The sequence below is a fragment of the Xenopus laevis genome, chromosome 4S (assembly GCF_017654675.1).
Source record: "Xenopus laevis strain J_2021 chromosome 4S, Xenopus_laevis_v10.1, whole genome shotgun sequence".
Taxonomy (NCBI): domain Eukaryota; kingdom Metazoa; phylum Chordata; class Amphibia; order Anura; family Pipidae; genus Xenopus; species Xenopus laevis.
This window is the reverse complement of record NC_054378.1, coordinates 86,975,175-86,998,537: the sequence shown is the minus strand read 5'-3', so window position 1 is coordinate 86,998,537 and position 23,363 is coordinate 86,975,175. Positions and strand designations below refer to the sequence as shown.

General features: G+C 41.1%; 1 pseudogene; it reads right to left on the bottom strand.

Moving 5' to 3' along the window:
* Window positions 1-936: 936 nt before the first annotated feature.
* LOC108715677 lies at window positions 937-23,061 on the bottom strand (annotated as a pseudogene).
* Window positions 23,062-23,363: the final 302 nt, after the last annotated feature.

The window sequence follows — 23,363 nt, the reverse complement described above, 5'->3', positions numbered from 1 at the left end:
CAAGAAATCATACCAGTCAATCTCTTTGCTTCATAGAAATGCACAGTTTAATGTAGCCAATCACAATGAAACCAAAAAAGTGTAGAAGCTGAGAATCCTTAGACTGTGATGCCGCTGCCAATAATACGCCTCTGAGCTGAAACTGCTGCTGTTGCACCAGATAGAAGCAGAAGCCAAAACATCCTGTCAGCAATAGCTACAGATCTGTCTCCTGTCAGCAAAGAATGATGGGTAAAAAAAAAACAGTATTATGGGATGTTTCCTGTCCCTTGAGAATTTTCTGGCAAAAAAAATACTTTTACGCCACTACATAGGTGGCGGTAAAATTTTGCGAATATTCTGGCGTTAATTTTGTCTTTACCACATTTCGCTGTTTAGTAAACCGGCCGTTAATGTGTACGTAGCGTTATTTTCAGGGAATGCGATAACTGGCGAACTATTATTCTTGCGCAAGAAAATTTGCAAATTCATATTTACCGCAGGTTACTAAACTGGCGATAACATATTTGGCAAAAATTCTTTCTATATATTGTGCGAATATTTTTAACGCACTTTAGTAAACGGACCCCTAAATGAGCATATCTAAGCCTGGTTAGGCCACCCACATACTGGGCCAAATTGGAATGATCTAATTGATGGTAAAGTCTCAGTAACAGAATGAGAATGCTATACATATACAATTTCTTTGTCTCCTTGCGCCTCCCTGGAAAATTTTCTGTGGACACCCATGGGCCCAGATTCACTCTCATTCGTACACATGTATGTGCACACATGTGCAGGTTTTCTGCCAAACACTGGGGATTTAGTGTGCATCCCAGTGCTTTGTAAAAGATAAGGATTCGGTCTTGCTGTCCTATGAAGGCCTGGCCACTTTTAGCTGTATCTGCATTCATGTTACATCTACCCTATATTCACAAGTAAAGGTAGTGAGCAACTTTGTGTTCATCTTCTGTTTGGCATGAGCACTGAAAGGCTTGATGGACCTCAAACAATCAATTTGGACATTCTATAGTTTAACGAAGCAATACTACATATCTTATCAATCGGTATAACAGGCTAATTTAGCATTGATATTGCATTTTACAGCATCGCTACGGCTTTCTCATGCCATTATCCAAACAGCTCCAAGCAAAATCACAAACCAAAAAAACCAACGAACATGCAATGTTAAAGGCAAATGTGAGTCATCTTCTGCAACTCTTGTCAGCAAGGGTTTCTTAATTCTCTCCCACTGGGTTAATATTGCTTCTCTGGCACCAAGCCACTTTCCAGGCCCAGTTAGACGGTACTGGTAAGAATTGCAGGGTCCAAACAAAACTTTTGTGGCCAGAACTGGATCTGTAAGAAACATCTAAAATATGTTTGGCTTTACTCCAATCTGCAAAGCAAGGTCATCCATATACATAGTGTATTCAGTTTGTCGAGAATTATCTTTAGCTGTTGCAAACCTAATGGGTAAACATGGGATTAACCGCATTATTATTATTATTTAATAACACATATGCAGCTCTGCACACCAGAATTACATTCAGATTACAACTATAACCAAAATAAGAGGTAAAAATGGTCTTACTGAGTAGAACGGACAATAATAATCCATTGTTCATACATGTCTTTTGTAGAATGGATGTAAGGTCTATTGTAAAAAAACAATTTAACTAAATCACCTAATTTCATGTTATACATTGTTTTGGTCTCCCTTGGGACCTTTTGTTTCCTTTATTTCTCAAAGTGATATCGCAGATCACACATGAAAAGACATGTTGTAACTTGTAAGCAAACAATTTTTGAGTGCTTTTGTTTTCTAATAATGAGACAACACATTGTACAAGATAGAAGGGAGGCTAGCAATTACTTTTACCTAGTGTTGTTCTAGAACAGTGCTGTCCAATTTCTGTGGTACCGAGGGCCAACATTTTACTGGCCTATGTGGTGGAGGGCCGATAATAGAAGTCAGTAATGGCCACTCCCCTTTTTAAACCACACCCACTGTAAACCACACCCATGTTACCATAAGAACTTTTAAGATCATATCCACATTAGTGGTGGTAGCACACCAAAAAACCAAATGGTTGGTGCTCACTGCAGGGAAATCACTCATATGTGAAAAATGTAAGTCATGGTAAGACATACCCTTAAATCCATATGCCTCATCCTCCCCTGTGGATAATACAACAACCCCCCAACACATGATTAAACACCTTAGGGGCCCTTAACAACAATTTCCAAATGCTAACAAACCCCAAGAACAAACCCGTAACAGGCTTTCACTCCAGAGGTAGAGTAGGGCAAGCAGAGCAGCACTGGGCAAGTAGGGAATGGCACACACAAGCAGCACTGGGCAAGCAGGGAATGGCACACACAAGCAGCACTGGGCAAGCAGAGAATGGCACACACAAGCAGCACTGGGCAAGTAGGGAATGGCACACACAAGCAGCACTGGGCAAGCAGGGAATGGCACACACAAGCAGCACTGGGCAAGCAGAGAATGGCACACACAAGCAGCACTGGGCAAGTAGGGAATGGCACACACAAGCAGCACTGGGCAAGCAGGGAATGACACACACAAGCAGCATTGGGCAAGCAGAGAATGGCACACACAAGCAGCACTGGGCAAGCAGAGAATGGCACACACAAGCAGCACTGAGTAAGCAGAGAATGGCACACACAAGCAGCACTGGGCAAGCAGAGAATGGCACACATAAGCAGCACTGAGTAAGCAGAGAATGGCACACACAAGCAGCACTGGGCAAGCAGAGAATGGCACACACAAGCAGCACTGGGCAAGCAGAAAATGGCACACACAGGGTGGGAAGGCAGAACAGAGCAGGAGACAGGGAAAGCTATCATTCTAATATGTACTACATATAGTGACACAGTGCTGGTGCCCCATTAGCATTTTGAATAAGGTGTGAACAGGTGAACAATGTGGGCAGTTTCAGTCTGGATCTCAGGTGTGAACAATACAGGGGATTAGAGTCCGAATTTGAGGTTTAAACAATGCAGGGGCCAGTTAATCTCTGTACTGATACCTTTTAAAGTTTACATATGGTAAACAGACACAGCATGTGGGGGACCACAGAAGGGGGGGTCGCCAGTTGGACAGCCCTGTTCTAGTAGTGACTTCTGCCGGAAGCTATATAAAATTTTAAGAAAATCTGACGTTCACATGGCCTAAAATTACACACACCTTGCAATATGTTTGCCCCTAAGTGTCTGTTAAGTGTTCAAGGCTGGGAGGTTTAAAATAGATATGGAATTAATTTGGTGCCCCTTATCAGAGATTAGATCCAGTGAAGGCTACCAGGTTAAGCAGTGTGCCTGCATTTACTGTAGGTTTCTGAATATTGTGGTAGTAGCACACCTCACTGGTGTCATTAGTTAGGTGAGAAAATCCTTAAAATGGATCACCGCACCAGAGGCCACCCCTTAAGACTAAAGAAACAGAACCTTCAATTGCAGCAGTGTAGGTGCTTCTTCAAAGTGAGGACAGTGAGGTTGTGGAATGCACTGCCGGATGATGTTGTGATGACTGATACTATAAATGCTTTTAAGAGGGGCTTAGATGATTTCTTGGACAAACATTATATCCAAGGCTAAATATAGTTTATGTGAGTGTATGCAGGGGTCAGTGTGAGTGTGTGTATGTATGGATGGATGCTGGGTTTCATTTGGAGGGGTTGAACTTGATGGACTATCCTGAGTGCCATCTGTAAGTATCTGAAGTATTTTTCAGTTGGAACCACAAGATCTAATATGAATATTGCTACATCAACTAGACAGTTAAATGGTTTTAGCAGTCACTTATAGAGAGAGTAGTGAATTGTTTGTTTCGCTTCTGTTGTGTGTGGGTTTATATAATCTCACTTCTTATGCTGCACCTAGTTGGCACATATGGACTGACTTGTGGAACAAAGCCAATTGCTTGACTAAGATGGTATATAACTAAGACTTGCACATGTTTAGATTAAGAGATGCATTTTCTTTTCACAACTTTCCATCAATGGATAACATTTAGCAGAGGATGGTGTTACAATTGGAGTCCTCCATTTCTATATTTATTTAACTTCTTCGAGGTTCTGCAGTATGTGCAGTATCGGACTTGGACACCAGGGGCTCACCCAAAAACCTTAGACTAGGGGCCCACCAAAAGACCTTAGATCAGGGGCCCACTCTCAGTACTATTTTCTTCCTCTCTTCACTCAACCTCTATTCTCCTAGTCTCTTTTCTTTATATACTATAATCTATTATTCCATCTATTTAGCCTCTTTCTTAAAGGACCAGTAACATTAAATATTTTTTTTTCAAAATTCGTTAGTATAGAACAAAAATAAACACCAAGGCAAATAAAACTTTTAAATTGCAAAGCCTTTATTAAGAGATAACTTACCAAAACTCCACTTCCGCTCCTCTTCTAAAACGGCGAAAGGGCGTCCATCCATACAGCGGTGTTCAATTTCTCCTCACTGGCTATTCTAGTGACAGTATGTGAAGGAGGCTGAGGTCCGTCAGAATCTGACAGTGAGGGAAACCCTTTTCACTGCCTTCTTACCTAGAAATATGTTCCTCTGAAAGCTATTTTCAGGGCCGGATTTACTGGACACCCATCCGCACTTACATCCCCCCCTACCCTGTGCGAGCACACTCATACATGTGTGAATGTGCTGGAGCACTGGGGAGCATGCGCGTCCCCAGTGCTCCCCAGAAAGCAGCTGGCGGTATGCCGTCCCTAATATTTTGCCGCCCTAGGCCCGGGCCTTTATGGCCTCACCACAAATTTGGACCTGGGTACTTTCCTTGTCCTGTTTACTAATCTAGTTGCAAAGTAAGTTAGTGATACCCAATATGCTACACTTGTTCTGCATTTCTGCATAGCACAATTTGTTTATTAATATAATATTTTCACAAGTCACAGGTGTCTTTTAGCTGTCATCTTACCATTTGTATCTGAGTTGTTCATCTCTAGCCAAATCTTGGTTCATTTCTTTGGCTGTAGGCATCTTGATGAATCCTGGAAAATATTACATGGAAAGTTAAGACACAGTCAGAAATCAGTAGACTACATTTACTAAGCTGGCAGTTATGATGTGTAGACAAAGTTTTTCATGTAAATATATAAAGGGAGTATGGGTGCATTGCAAGGCTAATTAAGGTTTATGTAAATAGAAATGGAAGTTCTACAAAAAGTTTTAGCAGAGTTATTGATTATTTTAGCTTTAAAATACAGTCTACAGTATAATGGCCTAAATCTAAACAATATTAGCCTACACTGAAACCTTGAACAACTTCCTCCTCCCACTGTCTTTCTTTATGGGCTTACCGATTTAATTAATTGTGGCCTTATGTCTGTAATACAGTTATGCAAATGTAAAATACAAAATCTATATAAAAACAAAATACATATTATTTGGTGATCTCAGCTGATTTTTTAAAAAGTCTCTCCAATTTGCCTCAGAGATGAAATAAAAGAAAGAAAAAAATTAATATTTATGTTTATGCTCTTTGTGGTTTTTCAATTAGCCCCCAAAATTAGTGAGTAATTTGATTTTTATTTCTTTACTGAAATATTTGGTAATAGTTAAACAATTACTGTCCTTACCTTTGAAAAGTCTGGTGGCCCATCGGCACTGAAGTTCAGCAGCCACCATAACTGGTCCAACAGACAAAATAAGACCAATGAAAGCAAGGGTTGGCTTTTGGAGGCCAACAGGAATTACTTTTTTGTATAAAAATCCTTTGCTGTCATCCACGTTAATAACAGATTCCTCCAGAAAGGGGAAGGAGAACTGATACCCAGTCGCAAAGATCACAACATCAAGGTTATCTATTCTGGCACCATTTTTAAAACAGACTGACGTCTCGGTAAACTCCTTTACTCCTGGTTTTATCACAATAGTTCCAGAAAGAAGGCGACTTGGGAGCTCCTCATTTACTAAAGGCTCCTTCCATACAATGCTGTCAATTAAATAACAACATTTTCAATGTTATTGATTGAATATTTGCAGGCACAATTATCTAGCATGTGTTTTTTAGGGACATTTTTGTAACTCTCTTTCTCTCTCTATCAGTGGCCGCACTGTGAGACTGGGGCAGATTAACTAAAGGGCGAAGTGGCCATCGCTAGCAACAATTCCCCAGAAATCTCATCCGCAGAGACATCGCCAATTTACTAACATGCGTTGAAGACAATTCTCTAGTGAAAGAGACTGTCACTAGTGCAGCTTTCGCCAGGGTCATTTTTGCTCAGTCGAACGGTCGTTACTCACTAAATTCACTAAAGTGCAAATTTTACAGAAAATAACCCTTTTTTTCCAGAGTTTTCTTCACCACCTTAGACCAGGCGAACTGATAAAACTAAGCTACATCCTCCTCAATCTTATGTCAGTGACATCATATCCTGTATGCCGAAAAGTCATAAAAGTTGTAAAAAACAGTGGCGGACTTGCCTTCAAAAGTCCTAGTTTGAACATTTTTTTTTATCAATTTGAGGGACATGCCACATTTGTTTTAGGGTGGGCTCATGTCTAGGGCATTAGAGGATCTCTTTTGTCTTTATATTGCTTCCTTGGACATGTGTGATAATAAGTGGACACTTCAAGCATTTTAACCAGCATCTCTAATAAAGACGTTTATACGACCTATGTGTACGCTTTCTATTCAAATTGACCTTAGCGTAAAAGTACTAATGACGTTTTGCTAGGCAGAATTGAACCATAGAAAAAGATTGCTAAGAAATGATCGCGCTGACGAATTAATGCTAGCGAAACTTCGCCATTGTTCGGCTGCTGAGACGCATCTTCGCATTTTAGTGAATTAGCGAAGTGCTAATGAATTTACGTTTGGCAAAGTGGAGAGAAGTGTGGCAGATCGAAGTGTGGAGGAGCGATCACTGGCGAAAATTCACCCTTTACTGAATTCCCCCCAAAGTGTAAGGTAACTTTTAATACCCTCATTATTTTCAGCAGGGGCTACATTATTTATTAAAATACTCTATTTTCAGTGCGCACTGATGACATCACTAAGCCTTTAACAGGATATAATTTACAGGAAATTCATGGCTCTTGTGTATTATATACATATTTAGTCTTCTGTGAAAGTCCACATAAATACATGAGGCATCATTTGCAGAGCACCACACAGATTGTAAGTGCAAAAAAGCTGCAATTGCCTATTTATTAGCCCTTTTCACACTGCATAGTTATTTACCTATATTGCTTCATGCCCGTATATTGAGCACTGCTTATGTTAGGCACTACTCAATCCAAGAAGGGGAGGGGAAGGTGGTGGGGAGGCAGGCAGTAAGGAAAGGGCTGCTGTGCCTCCTTAAACAGCTTTCTGCACCAAGTGCGAATCTCCCAAACTGCCTTCCCCTACCTTCCCATCGGCTATAAAGAAAAATCGACAGTTGGATGGCACTCGTGGCGCTTATTTTTCAAAAGTCGCCCGAAGTTTCCTCCCCGAATCTGCCCTTGTGCCGTTACCCTAAGGGACATAAGCACTTATCTAGGAAGAACTTGCACCCAGTAGCACTTTCGCCACCAGGTAAAGTAAATGATCCCTATGGCTTTATGGTCGTCACTAATCAACATGATGTGTGTGCTATAGTCTTAGAAAAACTGTTACGATAGAGTACCCCCTGTTTTATCTTAATTGTGTGTGTCAGGGCAATGTGATGCAGTTAATTTTGTTTGTCCAGACAGAATCATCTCCCCACAGGCAACAAACTCCCAGATGGAAAATACAAGTTCAAACGTGAAATCCCGTGAAAAATATTCTTTCTGAATTTTCATATGATTACACAATTGTATTACGTAGAACACTCTCGTTCTTGTATTACGTAGAACACTCTCGTTCTTGTAGTTTATGGTGCTAAGGCATTTTTTATTGTTTGGTGCCTAATGGTTTTCAACTTCATGCTGTTACTTGTTTCTGCCAATCCCCAGGCCCTGTTCATATACTAATGCACCCACAAGTCCACAGAGCAGAACATAGAGAAGGAGCTTCCAGATCCCTTTTTTTTGAAGGGACCATGTGTTTCAGGTAGCATCAACCCTGGTCACCTAACACTTAGGGGCAGATTTATTATGTCGTATAAAAAACGGTAGAATAATTCACCTGACATCGCCATTTAAAAAATGTTGTAAAACTTTTGTAATTTTTTTCAACTTCCACCAAAACTCACAAAGGTCTTAAGCAGTGTAAAATAATGGAAGCAAATATGGTATTCTTATGGTGCAGGATAACATACACCTTGATAAATTCGCCATTTATTTTTACACCATTCTTCTGGAGAGTTTGTTTTACACAGCATTAGGCTAATAATTAGGCCCCTTATACTCTGAGTGGCATGGGGTCCTTGTAAAGGAGTAGATGAATAATTAATCCATACATGTATTGCTTTGCTTTTTTTTTTCTTAACAAATAATCTATTGTGAGAGATCTGAAATTTTTATGAGATGGTGGATAGCCCCTAAGTGTATATAATTACAGTTTGCTCCAATATCACATTGCTCTTCAGAAGGGAATTGTGGTACCAGTCAGTAATATATTCATGCACATTTTGGGAACCTCAATTTACCCTTCAGGTTGTATTCCATAAAAACTATGGTCAAATTGATCATTCATATACTTCTTAAGAAGCCATCGTACTATTGATGGTGGCGCTATGGTTCGAATCCAACTGTTGAATCGTGTGATGAAACTTAAATCCCAAGGATATCCATCTTGTCCAAGTCGACGGATTACCCAGACACCAGCTTTTGTGCTAAGATATACCTGCATGATTAAAAAAATTGTTTTATTTTTTCATTAAAAATATGTTCATCTGCTATACAAACATACCCTGAGATTGCAGATTCAGTGCACAGTTCCATGTACTAATATAAGGCCAATAGCCATATAAAATGTGCTTTGTGTGGGGTTTTTTTTTTTGCTGGTTTTCTTTGAAATCATATTCTTGATTAGAGTTGCACCATGTTTGTCTATCTGCTTCTTATTTAGAAATGTAAACATTTTACAAAATTACCTTCACCGCATTCCGTTTTACTAAGACTACTACTGTATAAAATGCATTAATATAATTTGGGCCCATTGACCCCAAATTACAATGGTGGGAGTGTCGTACAAAAATATGGTGGTCTATAGAAAATGATGGTCTATACAAAATGTTATAAATACAAGACAGGGGGATTCACAATCTCATCTGTAGTATTTTTACTCTTGATTGGCTGCGATCGATTAAACGCAGGAAACCTTAGGGCTGTCTCAAGCACAAGGCAATCGGACAGATACCTTAGGAAGCAAATTTAAGATGGTCTCACAATGATGTTTTTGTATCATTGTGACATCCCCAAAGCGTGTCAAATAGCAGCCCTCTTATTGCACCTTTGCAGGGTGGCCATTGCACTCTAGTTATGTGGCTGGGTGGCAGTGAAAGACTTGTTTGTTTCTGTGGTGCTGCAGCGTTTCCATTGCTGCCTCCTATACTATATAGGTGTGTGTTACTACTAGCTAATATTTCAGCAAATGTGATGTTGATGTTTACTTTCTGGGTAAATGAAGAACATGTAAAATAAATGCATCAGTACCTTAGCAGCTTTGGTACAGAGCTCCGTTGCAATGTCAACTCCAGTGTTACCCATTCCCACAATCAACACTTGTTTCTCATCAAAACCAACAGGTCTCTTGTATTCTCGGCAATGCATAATCTGCCCCTTAAACTTCTTAATGCCTTTATAGATAGAAGCACCCTTAGATGGGAATCCAATCATATTTTTATGAAACACCAACAAAAGTTTTCAATGATACTGTACATTATCAAAGTCCTTTTTTCCACACGCCAGACTTTAGTAGAACTAAAGCTTAAATAAAAATGTAGGTTAGAAATGTTGTACATTACTGGGGTCATGTTTTATTTGCTTTTTCTAAGTATTTCTAAAAATTAGTTTTCTCTATATTTCTAAATAAACTTGAAAAATGTGGGATTTATTAAAACAAAAAAAAATCTCTAAAGCAAAACGTCTCCAAGTAAAAGCCGTTGAGGTGCTATGGATGTATGGGAGCTGCGCTGATCCTATTGGACCACTTTAAATCAATTCAGACTTTTCAGATTTTTTCTCTTTTTTTCTCTTTTTTTTCTTGCTTGTAAAATCCAAATTTTTGAGGTTTTCAAGGTATTTGGGTTTTTTTTTGGGTCATGCAGTGCTTCTTTTTCATTTGTACTCTGTTTATTTGGATTTTTTAATAAATCTCTTGAGTTTAAGGTTTTTTTTAATTAAAGTCCAATTGCCAAAAACTATAAAAATCCAAATTCTTAGTGGAAAAAAATGCTCAAATTCTTTGGGATTTATTATACCCCCGAGGATGGAAAAAATCTGAATCCGAAAATCCAGCATCTCAGACCTGCGAGGTTGTATATAAGTCAATGGGAGAAGTCCTACAGATATCCTGATATGCGTTGGGTTTTGCGCAATAAGATTTTGTGGTTTTCGTGCATAAATTGAAAGAAATCCAAAAAAAATCCGAGTTTTCGGGAGGAAAATCTGAAAAATTCATACTATTCAAAATTTTGCATGATTTTCACGTTTTTTTTTTCAAGTTTTGTCCTGCACTGGAATTTTTTGGGAAAATGTATTGATAAATAAGGGGAAATATATTTCAAAAACCCCTTAGAGTTTGTGAGTTTAGTCATGGGTTCAAATAGCTCTAAAAACACTAAAATTAGCCAGTCTCCACGTGTTGGCAGGGGGCGGATTTCAGCCGAGGGCGCCCAGAGGCCAGCGGCCTCCGGCGCCCCCTCCCTTCTTGAAGATTGCACGCACATACTATCTGACTGGAGCGGTAAGCGTATATTGCTTAGTGCTCCAGAATCGAGCAGAATTACCCAGCGGCTGGGAGACATGCTGCCCCTTATTTTATAACACCCTAGGCCCGGGCCTTTGCGGCCTCGCGCAAATCCGGGCCTGCGTGTTTGGGTTGTATACCAGCCCAAGGCAACCATGCACAGCCCTTTTTTCAGTAATAATCTGTGTCTCTGTAGCTCCCAATTTTCTTTTCTGCTGATTCACTGCACATGCTCTGTGCTGCTGTCACTTACTGAGCTTAGGGACCCACTCACAATATACAATACGCATAGGGCATATTTATTATGCTGTGTAAAAAACGGTGGGATAATACACCACGCATTGCCTGGCTTTGTCATGTAAAAAATGGCATAAAATGTTTACACATTTTTTTTAGGGGCATATTTATTATGCTGTGTAAAACTAAATTTGCTGGAAAAAAACTGTGTAAACAAGCTGTGTAAAATATCACATGGTGTGTAATTTTATTCCATGCAAACGCCAGATTTGATGCCGTTATTTTACACTGCTTCCAGTGGAAGTCACATAAGAAAAACGTGTAAAACGTTTACACAGTTTTTTACACAGCGAAGCCTGGCGATGTGTAGTGTATTATTCCGTTTCCCACAGCATAATAAATATTCCCCTAGGAGTGACTTCTGCCAGAAGCAATGTAAAATAACGGTGGCAAATCTGGCATTCTCATGGAGTAAATTTACACACACCATGCAATATTTTACACAGCTTTCTTAGGGAATTTCGTTTTCACAACTTAATAAATATGCACCATAGAATAGAAATGTCACAATATAAGGGTGATTAGTAATTAATACAGATAATTCCTACATGGCAGCAAAGAAATCAGTGCAACTAGCATCAATATTGAATAATCATCCCTGCAACATCAGTTTATATTACAGGCCAACCACATTTTCTGTTTGTAAATTTGCAATGACTCCTAAGGGGTAGGCAGAAGAGACACGTTCCTAGGGCGCAAAGGTGGAGGGGCGCCAGGCACATACCTCTTCTGCCGCATTCCCCTATCTCAGACCCTTGCATCCTCCAAAGCTGGCAGCTTCTCTTCTTCTCCACGACCGGCTGCAACCCTAGCATCCTTGGCGTGCAACCTAGTTTTACCCTATTGTTTCAATTCCTGCTTTTATGTGAGTGAGGATCTCCAAGGTCATAATCGACTGTTAAATGATGTTATTATAGTACCCTAATGCTGACAGCAAATATGTGTAGCTAAGTGAACATATATATCAAATTTTCTGATATATTATAAATGAATGTTGTAGTTGTTTTGTAGACCACCACCTCAGCATTCTATAGTGTTCTATTCAGTTGTATTAATATTGCCCTGACCTTATTGGAGGGATGCAACTAAGTCCCAAAATCGACCTCGAATAAAAAGTTGTATTGGGTCTCTAGCCTAAGAGGCTTCTGTGTTTAGGACATTCCTGTTTTCAGTGTTTCCAAGCCTGACCTATGCTGAGATCAGGTCCGAGAAAAGCTTTGCTCGGTGCAGTGCAATTCATCTTGCAGTCTCTTTTAGACTTCCCACTGTGCCCAATAGGCTCACTGTTACTTACAGAGCCCCATTATCTTGAATGAAATTAAATATGGTACATACAGGCTTTCTATTTAAAGTATAATGCTTTTGAAAATTACACTTCGTACAGATGGGCCTTTTTAAGATTGTCCTCTCACCTTAAAAGAAATATAGGACAAGTTTCAATGCTCTAGTCTAGCTAAAAGGTACAAGATAAACGTCATTAATTTCCAATAAATGGTATACCTGAGAATGAATCCAAAGGGAACACGGGTTGTTCATGTTGACCAGTACATATCATAACAGCATCAAAGATTGTGGTCTCTGTTTTCCCATTGGTTTTGGTCTCTATGACCCATTGTCCTGTTACAGAAAAATCTGATTTTCAGTGAATATTGCAAACCTCCGTCTATGTAAGAAAATAAAAAATATAGACAAAATATAGACAATCACCTACATCTTGTATTCAAATCAAGTTCATAGAAATGATTATAAAAACATATGACATGGCTTGCATTGGTTCTTCATATATTTTTGGTAGTTATCAAAACTGGATCATTTTAAGAATTTTCTATCAAGCAGGCAGAAAATGAGATTCTTCAATCAAGCTTAAATAGAAAGGCAAAATATTTATTGCAGGACAGGAATGTTTGTATTGACATTGTTCTGTTGTGCAATTTCTTTTCATCATATGAATAATCAAAAAGAGAAATATACCAACAATGTAAAATACATATAAATGAATGAATAGCAATATCAATATCGAGTGAATATCATGCCCAGAACAGTATGTCAGAAAAAAAAACATTTGTTTTGTTGTTATTGGTAATGTTAGCAGCATCTATCTTATTATTCAGAAGAAACAATACCCTACTAAAGTTAACCAGCAGTGGAAATTTCAGGAGCTTCCTCATGTTTCTGGTGAGAAACACCTGACCTCATTTGTAATAAAAAGCACAAAGTTCACCCAGGTGCAAGAACCCTTAGAAACCAAATCAAATTTAAACAGGTGACATGTAAATGCTACCAGCTGATCGGTTGCTACGGGTTACTGCACCTGGGCAAACTTTGGGGTTATTTATCAAAATCCGAAATGTTCTCACTATTTTCTGAAAACCACTCTGAACAAATCCACACGGACCCCCCCCCCATTGGATGTGTTGCCAAAAACTGTGACTTTTTTGGATTTGTTATGATGTTCAACATTTTTGGATTTGATGCCCAGAACCACAAAATCTTTGGATTATTGAGCGAAACCCATCGCAGATCAAGATATCGTAAAAACCACTCACATCCACTTTGCACTACTTCGCCCCTGCAACACTAGATGAAGTAAACAAACTTCTAGCCTGCTCAAAACCCACAACCTTCTCCCTTGACCCCATACCCTCTCGCCTCCTTTATCCAATCTCTGATACACTCTCTCCTGCACTTACCCACCTATAACCTTTCACTCTCTACTGGTACTTTTGCATCAAGCGCTAATCACTCTTATCCTCAAAAAACCTTCCCTTGATCCCAGCTCTCCCGCTAACTATCATCCATTTTCCCTTCTAACATTCACATGCAAATTACTTGAAAGGCTTGTTTACAAACGTCTGGTCCAGCATCTCACTCACAACACCTTTCTTGACCCCCTGCAATCTGGCTTCCGCCCAACACACTCAACTGAATCTGCACTCACCAAAGTAACTAATGATCTTCTCCTGGCAAAGTCTAAAGGTCACTATTCCATACTAATCCTTCTAGATCTCTCTGCAGGCTTTGACACAGTTGACCACCCACTCCTCCGAGCCATTCTATAATTAGCTGGCACTGCACTTTCATGGTTTACATCTTATCTGTCTGATTATTCCTTTAAAGTTGCCTCCTCTAACTCTACTTCTACTGAGTTCCCTCTCTCTGTTGGAGTTCATGAGGCTCTGTTCTAGGTCCCCTGCTGTTCTCACACTATACTACTTCGCTAGGAAAACGTATTCAGTCGTTTGGACTTCAGTATCACCTTTATGCTGATGACACCCATCTCTACTTGTCTACTCCTGACCTCTCTCCTTCTGTCCTTTCCCAAGTTACAGACTGTCTCTCTGCTGTCTCCTCCTGGATGTCACAGCGCCACCTGAAACTGAACCTTTCAAAAACAGAACTCATTATATTTCCTCCAAAATCTTCCCCTGTCCCTCAGATATCACTCACAGTAAACAACACCACCTTTCATTCCACCACACAAGCACATTGCATAGGAGTTATACTAGACACATCCAAACACTTGCAAAATCTTGTCTATAAAGGCTGGAGTGACTGGATGTCTAACATAATAGCCTGAACACTACTTCCTGCTTTTCAGCTCTATAACTCTGAGTTAGTCAGCAACTTGAAGGGGGGCCACATGGTACATAACTGTTCAGTGAGTTTGCAATTGATCCTCAGCATTCAGCTCAGATTCAAAAGCAACAGATATGACCCATGTGCCCCCCTCAAGTCTCTGATTGGTTACTGCCTGGTAACCAGAGTAACCAGTCAGTGTAAACCAAGAGAGCTGAATAGTCCATCAAATTCAACCTTCACTGCACCAGACTTTTAATCCAAGAGACGCAGAGAGTCGAAGACCATGGACACCTATGCTTCTTGAATGAGCACTAAGCAGTGCCATTTTGCACCCCTTAGTGCACTAGCATAAACATCAGGGGGTCATGGTAAATGTCCCCTTATTTATTTAGAGAAGTGCTCTCAAACACTATAAAATCTGGAGACATGTTTTATTACCCTACAAACCTGGAAACATCTTAGGTGGCAGATTTGGAAGGAATGATGTTTATAGACTCATGCTCGGAAAAGACATAAAATAGCAATTGTTTCTACAAATAACTTTAAAAGTGCTGAAAATGTTTAATAAATTTATACTGGAAAGTTGCTTAGAATTATGTTTTTATTAATAATGATTTCATTAAATCACAGTTATTTTTATCACTAACCTTAAATCTGATATATTTTAGCAGTTTGAAATGTTCTGCATACATTCTGCAATACTCAAAGAATTTCTGATGGGGCAAAAAATTGGGAAAATCCTCTGGCATTGGAAAGTCACTGAGACACATTAATTCCTTGGAAGCATTGGTGACTAGAGACTTGTAGATACTGGCTCTGCCATCCTCCACATTGTCCTGGTTAGAAATTGTAACACAATGACATAGTTACAAGTCATATATGTAATAGGATGTCAATCAATATTATAATATGAAGAGACCCCTTCTGAAAAGGGAGTTTTCACATTCTTTAACCAGTGGAAAAGATATAAAAGTTATTGCCATATTAATTATTGTTCTCCAGCAATTTTAGCCATATTTATCAATGTTTGTAGTAAATATTTGTGAGTTGGGGGCGTGGCTTGGAGCGGCATGTGAACAGACGTGAGTTAGTGCAGCTCCGGTGATCGGTCACATTATCCCTGATTTTATCCTGAACGAACAGCAGAATCACGGCAGCAGAGGCAACCCCTACCGAAGGACTACCCCTGAGAACACTGATGGGGCAAAACCGGGCAGTAAAGAGAGCCTCGGAGGCTGCATCGAAGCTTGAAAAGTATGCGCGGGAGAATCTCTCTGATCAAAATGGCGCTAGAGAGCAGTCTCGTGGGCCGGATGCAAGGGAAGGCCAAAGCCACGCAGATGGCAACTCGCAAGAACCGACCCTAGCAGACCTACTGGATGAAATCAGAGCATCAAAGGAATCTAGCAACAGCCTTATCTGCTCCAAGACGGAGGAACTCAAAGTTGACCTCTCTATTATTAAGCTTGATCTGCAAAAGGTGCGCTAACGGACGGCGGCCTTGGAACAAAGGGTGAGCTCTGTGGAGGACTTATGTCATCCCCTGCCTGAACGTATTCAGCACTTACAACAAGCGGTGGTCGCATGCACCTCCAAGTCGGATGACTTGGAAAACAGGTTGCGACGCAACAACCTTCGATTTATTGGCTTTCCTGAAAAGGCTGAAGGCAACTCCCCAGAGAACTTTCTAGAAGCCTGGCTTATAGATCAATTTGGGCGAAACAACTTCTCCACAATGTTTGCCATCGAGAGGGCCCACAGGATCCCCACCAGAGCCCCGATACCGGGGGCCCCACCGCGCCCTTTGATTGCGCGCCTCCTCAACGCCAGGGATCGCGACGGTGTACTGACGATGGCAAGGAAGCGTGACGCCCTCAACTTTCAAGATGCACGGATTTCGGTGTTTGGAGACTTCTCTGCGGAGGTCCAGCGCCAAAGAGCGAAGTTCCTTGATGGGAAACGGAGGCTACGTGACCTCAATCTGCAATATGCGATGTTATATCCCGCCAGGCTCCAAGTCATCGCAGAAGGCCAGACCCGTTTTTTCACCTCGCCCACTGAGCTGAGTGCCTGGCTGGATACCCAGCAGAACCGGGCATGAAACACCCAGGCCTTAGAAGGAGCAGGTCCACTCTACATCCTCCTGGCGTAATCCGGCACTTGGAGAGTGCCCCGTGAGTACTGTTTTGGGGTGGGTGGGGGAGTTCTCCCTTCCACTTAGTTTGTTTTTTCTCGTTATCTCCCAAGCAATCATTTTCCTAAAATGCCCCACATCTTTCAGCGACTGTCGGGACTGTGCCATACCACCCTGAGTACCGGGTGCACCAGCAGGCCCGCTACAGCCCTTAAAATTATATTTTATCATATATCACAAGCTTGGACATTGAAGGGGACGGTAAGATCTTTTTGCCCTAGGTGTTGCCTCCGAAATCCTATTTCGCAACACTAGTGCTGTTCACCTTTAGCGTCCGAGACTGAGATGCGTTAACTTTGGATTACACTTGTCTATCACCAATTTCTCGGTGAAGTGTATTTGCCAGTTCACGGCCTATATTGGCCCAGCGTGAGTTCACGCTCCTAAGCAGTTATGCAAGTTTGGGAAAAATTCTGCCACAAGTTGGGGGAATGGGCATTGGGCAGAAGGGGTGGGGAGGGTGGATTGGGAATGGGGTATGTTTTGTAGCTTAGACTATGTCAGCTGCATATGGTTCAGGTATGTCGTCATGTTTGCTAGATGTGTGTTCTCTCAGGTATATAATATGTCAACTCGTACAAATGTCTTTGACGTGCATTAGCTGGAACGTGCGGGGCCTGAATGATAGTATTAAGCGTAGGCTGGCTCTTGATTACCTTAAAAAATCCGGCGCTAAGGTTATGTTCCTGCAAGAAACTCACCTGATAGGTGTAAAGACACTGGCCCTTAAGCGCCCCTGGGTTGGCTGGATGTACCATGCCCCTTATTCTACCCATTCCTCGGGGGTGGCGCTCCTAATCCACAAGACAGTACCATTTCGATTTGTATCCATAAAAACGGACAAATTAGGCAGATTTTTGTTTGTACATGGCTTCCTCCAAGCTCAGGAAGTGGTGTTTGCATCCATATATATCCCTCCCCCATATTCTGATGACTGTGTGGTACAATTAATACAGTTTGTTGCTCAATTTCCGCATGCCGCAGTAGTGGCTATGGGGGATTATAATGCTGTCTTAGACCCCACATTAGACAGGTTACGGAGGGATGGGAAACCGGGCACATCACCCTATCATAACTTATTAGCCATAACGGGAGGGGCGGGCTTGGAGGAGGCATGTAGGCATTATCACCCAGGGGAAAGAAACTACTCCTGTTTCTCCACCTCTCACCTGGCCCTGTCTCGGATTGACCATGCCTTCGTGAACCATAGGGCTCTCCCCCTGGTGAAAAGCATTAAATATCTCCCGAGAGGCATCTCAGACCATGCCCCCTTAGAACTAGTGCTCAGAATGGAATCCCACCAGAATACTCCCAGGTGGTCACTAAATCCGATCTGGTTAAATATCCTCCAGACCCACGATAGAGTAGAGGAAATCATTACTGACCTAATTGAGGCAATGGATGACCCCAATGACCATCTTGTAGCCTGGGAGATAATGAAAGACCACCTCAGAAAATTCTTTAACTCAGAAATAAATGCCTATAAGGCCCAATTCGCATATAGGCAGCAACAGCTTGAAGGGGAAGTAACTAGATTGGAACTTCTTGTAACCACAGCTCCTGATACTCAAGGGTTCAGGGACTTGCAATTGGCACAGGATGCACTTGCTACATATCTAACAGAAAAGGCCAAACACCAACACCTATTCTCAAAACTTAACATCCTGGAGCATGGGGAAAGGGCCGGCAGACTTTTAGCACACCTATCTAGGCAACACTCAACCCCCCCTGCTATCACGCTCCTAAAAGACGCCACCGGTAAGCCAACCTCGGATCCGTTAGAAATACAAAGTATTCTCAAGGACTTTTACTCTAGGCTATACACCTCCACTTTGACTCCAGCAGATTTCCCAGAAGTGGAATCTTTTCTTGGCTCGCTAAGGCTGCCCCATCTTGACCCTCAATATAGCGAATATCTAGATTCTAATTTGACTTTAACTGAGGTACACGAAGCAATCGACTCCTTCCCTAACGGGAAAGCTGCGGGGGCTGATGGCCTCCCCGTTGAACTCTATAAATGCCACTCCAAAACGCTAGCACCTTTTCTACTTAGGGTGTATGAAAAAGCTTTAGAAGCGAAAGCACTGTCACCGTCTATGTATGAAGCAGCGGTAATACTATTAGCTAAACAAGGTAAAGATCCAACCCTACCGGAATCATATAGGCCAATCTCCCTCCTAACAGCAGACGCAAAAATACTAGCTAAAATCATAGCAAATAGGTTAAAAAAAGTAATTCACCTCCTAATACCAGATGATCAACTGGGGTTTATGCCAGGCAAGACAACGGCCATGGACATCCGCAGATTATTGGTTAACCTCACTATGGAGCACTCCAACAGAGGAGGTCGTGCAGTGGCGGCATTAGATGTCGCCAAGGCATTCGACACTGTGGAGTGGGGGTATTTGTGGAACGTGTTAAGACTTATGGGTTTTGGAGACCACTTCATAAACCTTATACAGCTGCTATATGCCAAACCAATAACTGCATTGCGGGTGGGGGCTGCATTGACTACTCCTTTTGCTTTGACTAGAGGCACCAGGCAGGGCTGTCCGCTGTCCCCGCTCTTGTTTGCAATAGCCATCGAACCCTTTGCTGCGGCGGTCAGGATAAACACACGTATGACCGGTTGGGTCTCAAGTGCGGGTGAAGATAAAATTCAGCTATATGCAGATGATACCCTGGTATACCTCGGGGACAGAGGACAGTCCTTAGCAGAGCTTATTAACCTGACTGAGAGGTTTGGGAAAGTCTCGGGGTTGAGAGTAAATCCCTCAAAATCCACACTATTCTTGGTGGACCCCCTAACTGTTGTTGAGGATTTCACCAATTGCCCCCTACAGCTATCGGATAAGTTTACGTACCTAGGTGTGGAAATTGCACTACCGATATCAAGTTACTGCGAACTGAATGTCATCCCTCTTTTAGCCTGGGTGGACGGGAAGCTGAACGCATGGGAGGCCCTTCCTCTTGGCCCAGTTGGCAGAATTCAACTGATCAAAATGTTTATACAACCTAAGCTAATGTATGCACTGTGGCATGCTCCACTGCCTCTCCCCCTTAGTATCTTCACTAAATTAGACATGAAAATGAGAAAATTCATTTGGGGGAACGGCAGGAGCCGGCTAAGTATGATAACACTAAAAAGACCGGTTAAAGTGGGAGGGATGGCTCTGCCTGACTTTCAGGCCCTTTATCTTGCTTTGCAGATCTCACATCTGACAGCTCTCAAACCGAATGGCCCTTGCTCGGCCTTGTTCAAGGTATGGCATACTTTACTCCCCCCAGGTGTATCCCCCGTGCAAGCCCTCTTAGTGGCTCCCACAGGACCGAACAGGGCAAAACTCAACCCAGTCCTGGGGAATGTCAAATGGATATTTGCCAGAATTAACCAAACTACAGGGTTTACTCAAATAGACCCATCCACCCCCCTCTGGCACAACTCTAAACTGGGTGGAGTGGCGGATCTCGTACCCCCCATTACTGGATAGATACAGGGATTTGTACCTTAGCTGATGTTTGGGGACTCAGGGGCCCTCTTACCTTTCTGGAACTAAGAAATAAGTGGAACGTACCGTCCTCACACTGGCTGTTTTACATGAGACTTAGGGGTAAGTTGATGGAGTGGCTTAAAGGCAAACCAACTGCACTAAATGCACATCCGCTCATTTCTTTGCTTAATAAGCTCAAGCCCCAGGGTATGATTTCCAAGGTGTACAAACTCATGGTGGACTACAGATCTAAGGGCACCCAGTTAGGGTGCAGGGATCTCTGGGAGGGCGACCTCGGTGCTCTTACTGACACCCAGTGGGAAGCAGCCCTTAGAGCCCCCAGGAAGGTCTCATTTATCCCTAGGCACCAATTGCTGCAGCTATACTTGATACACAGGGCCTACTACACAAGAAGCAGGTTAAGCAAAATGTACCCAAACACATCATCTCAGTGCCTTAGATGTGACCAAGCTGTAGGGGACTTAATGCATACCCTCTGGAGCTGCCCGGCTCTGCGTAACTACTGGGACAAGGCCCTTGTGATTCTAGGTGAACTGACAAGGTGTGAAACTCTTAATGATCCAATAGTATGCCTACTAAGTATACAGATAGGGCTGGGAGTAGATTCCCACATGACAGAATTCATTTGCAAAGCTCTATTCCAATTGCGTAGACTGATCACCCTGAATTGGAAACAGGCGTCACCCCCATGTGTGGACCAGTGGGTGGCGGCAATGGCTAGCCTTGCCAATACAGAATATCTTTTAGCTAAGTGAAAGGGCCGCCAGGACAAGTTCCATAGGGTCTGGGACCCCTGGCTAGTGAAATTCCCCCCTCACCAATATTGGTGGTCTGACACTGGTTGAAGATGTTTCCTCGAGGTACAGTAAAGAACTACTGAGGCAAGATACAGGCCATCACAAATGCTTTTGTAATTTTTATGTTTCTCTTTTATTTGTACTAAATGCCTGACTTGATAACATGTGGATAATATGTATATGCATACCATGATGCTGATCACATTGTTGTATAACCATGACTATTCCAATAAACTTACCTGAACAAAAAAAAATATTTGTGAGTTGCATGGCTTCCCCATAGACTTTCACTACAATAAAGAAACACCTTTCAATACATTTTGTGAAAGCAAAAATGCATTGATAAATGGCCAAGACTGATCATTTTTCAAAAAAAACAAAAGACATGAAACATTTCAGAAAGCTGGTAAAAGTTTACCAAAAAGCATGAAAGAAAACAAAATTTTACCTGAAAAAAAAAACAAACCCCTGATAAATTTGCCTGTCATGCAAAGTCTTGCATGTTATTAAATTTTTTCTATTTTTTTCATCAAAATAAAAATACTCAGAAAGCTTGATGAATATGTCAAAATGTCATGGCAATTAACATTTTCTCACCGGTGATCTAATGTGAAAGAATATAATTTTACAGTATTTGCATTTGGTACCCAGGAGTCCCCTGTTCAATTATATATATGGGCAGCGCAGGAAGGAAATATTTCAATGTACTATGGAATTCTAGAGCAAAAGGAATGGAAAGTTATCGTGTGATACTTCCCAGTTTGGTCTCAAATTTCTCTAAAACAGATGACATTAAAAAAGTGAAAAAAAGTTAAAATATTTTATTTAAATTTAACATTTTTACCCAGCACCTTCAAAAAAAACTATTTTAATGTATATTTACGTATATGGGAAAGCATTCTATATTTCTGTAAAGACATAAATGGAATTTGACCTCTATTTATCTTCTGGTGTAAGAAATAAACCTCTTTTATTCTATGGAGCTGATCTGTTGTCTGCTGTGTAACTGGTGGATTTTTGGCCTATTCATCTTGAATGGCTGCCACTGTTTTCCAAGTAGGATGATGTAAAAGCAAAATACCAACACATCTGGTGAATGATACCCTACTCACAAACTTAAGAGTGCCCAGTAATACCTGCCTGAGCAACACAACTTTTTCCCATAATTTGAATAAAACAAACTTGACCTAACTCCCATCCACAAACTTGGCTAATTTACTGATAATTCAAATCAATATAATCGGATCAAAAAAACCTAGAAAAAATCAAATGTCAAATCGAATTGTGTGACTTTTTCGAATTGTTGTGCAACAAACTCAAATTTGTTGAGTCTGACACCTGAAAAACTTGAATAATTTGAGTTTTTGAGTGAAAATCCAACGTCAAATACCCCAAATGACCCGAAAATCACTAGGGCAAAAAACATCTTCAAATGGTTAAAGGGATCTCTCTCATTGACTTTTACATTGAGTATTTTCAGACTAGGATTTTTTGCTGCTTTGGGGCTTATTAAATCTCTAAAAAGTTTGGTTTTTTTTCACTAAAAAAACTCGACTAGACCCCTATAAGATGCTTTACACATGTATACTATAATTTTTTTTTTCTTAGAAAAGTATAAACCAAACAAATTATCTTTACAAGTAAATGATTTCACATTATTTTGTATACTGTGTACAGCAATAAAACATACTGTAAATCTCCAGAGACCTCCAATATCATCACTTCTTTCAAAGCATGTGGGCTCCAAATCTTCTTCCAGGCAGGATTTGATGGCAGCCAAACCACTGATTCCAGCTCCAATCACTGCAACATTCTTAACCATTTTTTCTCTGCAGAATTAAGGAACATGTACAGCATTTCATTGCTGACATTTATAATACAGGTAGGGGAGCCGTTATCTGGAAATCCGTTATCCAGAAAGTTTTGAATTACAGGAAGACCATCTCCCGTAGACTTCATTTTAATAAACTCATTCAAATTTTTAAAAATCATTTAGTTTTTCTTTGTAATAATAAAACCATACCTTGTCCTTGATCCCAGCTAAGACAATGATTTTTTAGTTGATTTAAAGTATAAAGATCCCTTATCCCTATAAAGAAAGACCCCTTATCTGGAAAGCCCCAGGTCCTGAGCATTCTGGA